Raw genomic sequence first — 3,971 nt, forward strand, 5'->3', positions numbered from 1 at the left:
ACATGTTGAAGGTTCCGGAGGAGATGCCGTAGCTTTTCCACTCCGGGGACCCAGACAAGCTCACCCAGACAAGCAGAGAATAATCCCTCACACTCCTCACCTGTACCTTTGTTAGATGGTGGACAGGTTTTGGGGAGTTACTTTTTGCAGAATTCCGAGCTTCTGACCTGCTCTTGTAACCACAGTGTTTATATGGCTGGTTCAATTCAGTTTCTGGTCAATGATAACCCTCAGAATGCTGATCCAGGATGATTCAGTAATGGTAATACCATTGAACCGTCAATGAGAGACGATTGGACTCTCTCTTGTTGGAGATGGTCATTGCCCAGCACTTGTGTGGCATGAATGTTACTTGCCACTTATTAGCCCGAGCCTTGTCCAGGTCATGTTGTATATGGACACGGATTGCTTCAATATTTGAGGAGATGCAAATGGTGCTGAACATTGTGCAATCTTCAGTGAACATTCCTCACTTCTGACCTTATGATGAAGATGGTGACTGATGTAACAGCTGAAGATAGAATCATAGAACCATACAGTGCAGAAGAGGCCCATCGAGTCCACACCGACACATTAGAAACACCTGAACTCCCATCTGCCAGCCCTTATAGAATCATAGAACCATAGATGGTTGGGTCTGGAGTACTACCCTGAGGAACTCCTGCAATGACCTCCTGGCTCTGAGGTGACTGACCTCCTACAACCGTAACCATTTTCCTTTGTGCTCAGTATGACTGCCAACTAACGGAGAGTTTGCCCCCAGATTTCCATCGACTCCAGTTTTGCTGGGGCTCCTTGATGTCACGCTCGGTCATAAACTGCCTTGATGTCAAGGGCATTCACTCTCAACTCACCTGAGCATATGAAATCATAGAAACCCTACAGTGCAGAAGAAGGCCATTCGGCCCATCGAGTCTGCACCGACCACAATCCCATCCAGGCCCTACCCCCACATATGCTCTGGAGTTTAGAAGATTGAGAGGTGAACTCACTGAAAGTTGTTCAGAAGGCTTGACAGGTAGATGCTGAGGGGCTATTTCCTGAGAGGGTCAGTTATTTAGGACTGAGATGGGGAGCAATCCTTTTACTCAGAGGGTTGCGAATATTTTGGAATTCTCTACCCCAGAGGGTTGTGGATGCTTAGTCTGAAATATTCAAGTCTGAGATTGATAGAATTTTGGGAATTAAGGGGTGGGATGAGAAAGTGGAATTGATGCAAAATCTCAGCCATGATCTTATTGAATGGCGGAGCAGGCTCCAAGGGCCAAATGGTCCACTCCTGCTCCTATTTCTTACATTCATACTTCATCTCCCAACTTTGCCACTGGATTATTTTCACTTGACTGGTCCCGTCATTGTGTGGGTGGGCGATAACTGAGTTGGCAAACAGCACAGAGGGAAATATTTTACAACATTGAGTGATTGTGTTACACCAATATATATTTATGCCAAGTGCCTTGGAACAAATGAAAGAACTGAAGCTTGCCCGGTACCTCACAAACAGGATATCATAGAAATCATAGAAACCCTACAGTGCAGAAGGAGGCCATTTGGCCCATCGAGTCTGCACCGACCACAATCCCAACCAGGCCCTACCCCCACATATTTACCCGCTAATCCCTCTAACCTATGCATCCCAAGACTCTAAGGGGCAATTTTTAACCTGGCCAATCAACCTTACCCGCACATCTTTGGACTGTGGGAGGAAACCGGAGCACCCGGAGGAAACCCACGCAGACACGAGGAGAATGTGCAAACTCCACACAGACAGTGACCCGAGCCGGGAATCGAACCCGGGACCCTGGAGCTGTGAAGCAGCAGTGCTAACCACTGTGCTACCGTACCGATCTGATAGTAGGATATTGTTGTATGGCGAGGATAACTTGCATGTCACTGTAATGTAAAGTGTATTTATTAGTGTCACAAGTAGGCTTACATTAACACTGCAGTGAAGTTACTCTGAAAATCCACTAGTCGCCACACTCCAGCAGCTGTTCGGGTACACTGAGGGAAACTTTAGCATGGCCAATGCACCCTAACCAGCACGCCTTTCGGACTGTGGCAGGAAACTGGAGCACCCGGAGGAAACCCATGCAGACACGGGGAGAACATGCAAACTCTGCACAGTGACCGAAGCCAGGAATCGAACCCGGGTCCCTGGCACTGTGAGGCAGCAGTGCTAACCACCGTGCCGCCAGCGGTGACAAAATCTGTCACCCATGGGGTATTTGACGTTTAGTCAGAGGGCAGGGTAGCAGAAGATGGTGGGGGTGGGGCTCATCCTTAGACCCGAATTCATAGAATCCCTACAGTGCGGAAGGAGGCCATTTGGCCCATCAAGCCAATGGCAGTACAGCTCTGATCTTCTGTAGTTCACCTCTCTGGCAACGTGGGGTGTTGAATATGCTGCACGCTGTGTCTCTTGATCTGAATTCCGAGCCCCATTTGAAATTGAAAAAAATACAGAATCGAGAATTCTCAGAATTGGGCGGCGCGGTGGTACAATCGGTTAGCGTTGCTGCCTCACAGCGCCAGGGACCCGGGTTCGGTTCCCGGCTTGGGGTCACTGTCTGTGCGGAGTCTGCACGTTCTCCCCGTGTCTGCGTGGGTTTCCTCCGGTTTCCTTTCAACAGTCTAAAGATGTGCGGGTTAGGTGGATTGGCCGTGCTGAATTGCCCCTTAGTGTGAGGGGGGCTGGCTAGGGTAAATGTGTGGGGTTATGGGGGATAGGGCCTGCGTGGGATTGTGGCCAGTGGAAGACTCGATGGGCTGAATGGCCTCCTTCTGCACTGCAGGGATTCTATGAATGGAAATCTAAATAGAAATGTATTTTTTTAAAAAGAATTCTCTCATTCTTCCATGTTCACAACTAAAGATTAGGATTAATTGCACAAGTTGTTTATATTTTCTTCCCCCACCACCTAAATGTTGACACCTATTTTGTGGCAGTGTTGTATTTGTTCGCCGTGCAGGATGAGGGGGAAAGTTGCAGTAAATCCTACCTCGGCCTTGTCTCTGCGGTGCAATCCTTCTCCCTCACTGGGGCCTCCTCTGGCCTCAGCCCCAGCTCATTCCGCTGTCACTCTGCGGCCCATAGAGGCGGGCCGCCGCTCTCCTGTCATCCCCCCTCCCTTAGCCCAAAGGCAAGGCCCCGCCAGCTTGGCTCCCTTCCTCGGGCCCGCCTCCCCCTACTCGTCCCTGGACGTGCAGCTTCTCACATAGTCCGCTCTCCTCAGCCAACGCTGCTGCTGCTGCTGCTCCTCACGACCTCCGAGCAGCGAGGGGGCGCTGCGGGCGAGCCTCCCCGCACTCCTCCCAGTGCCAACGCTGCTGCTCCTCACGACCTCCTAGCAGCGAGGGGGCGCTGCGGGCGAGCCTCACCGCACTCCTCCCAGTGCCAACGCTGTTCCTCGCGACCTCCGAGCACCGGGGGGCGCTGCGGGTGAGCCTCATCGTACTCCTCCCAGCGCCAATGCTGCGCCACATGACCTGCCAGCACTCGGGGGCGCTGCGGGTGAGCCTCCCCGCACTCCTCCCAGTGCCAACGCTATTCATTATGACCTCCGAGCAGCGAGGGGGCGCTGCGGGTGAGCCTCCCCGCACTCCTCCCAGCGCCAACGCTATTCATTATGACCTCCGAGCAGTGGGGGGCGCTGCAGGTGAGCCTCACCGCACTCCTCCCAGCAACAATGCTGCTCCTCACGACCTCCGAGCACCGGGGGGCGCTGCGGGTGAATCTCCCCGCGTTTCTCCCAGCGCCAATGCTGCTCCACATGACCTCCGAGCACCGGGGGCGCTGCGGGTGAACCTCCCCGCACTCCTCCCAGCACCAACGCTATTCATTATGACTTCCGAGCAGCGAGGGAACGCTGCGGGTGAACCTCCCGCACTCCTCGCAGTGCCAACGCTACTCTACATGACCTCCGAGCACCTGGGGGCGCTGCGGGTGAGCCTCCCCGCATTCCTCCCAG

General features: G+C 53.2%; 1 protein-coding gene across 4 annotated transcripts in view; it reads right to left on the reverse strand.

The window, feature by feature from the left end:
• Positions 1–3,272, reverse strand: part of p4ha1b (prolyl 4-hydroxylase, alpha polypeptide I b) — a 91,030-nt gene extending 87,758 nt beyond the window's left edge. For 2 of the 4 annotated variants that reach the window (XM_078199457.1, XM_078199453.1), the window contains exon 1: positions 3,003–3,272. The gene's annotated coding sequence lies outside the window, so the exon portion shown is untranslated. The remainder of the gene's footprint in view (positions 1–3,002) is intronic. The other 2 variants (XM_078199459.1, XM_078199456.1) reach the window with 1 other exon arrangement.
• Positions 3,273–3,971: the final 699 nt, after the last annotated feature.

The sequence above is a fragment of the Mustelus asterias genome, chromosome 28 (assembly GCF_964213995.1).
Source record: "Mustelus asterias chromosome 28, sMusAst1.hap1.1, whole genome shotgun sequence".
In the NCBI taxonomy this organism is placed as follows: Eukaryota; Metazoa; Chordata; class Chondrichthyes; order Carcharhiniformes; family Triakidae; genus Mustelus; species Mustelus asterias.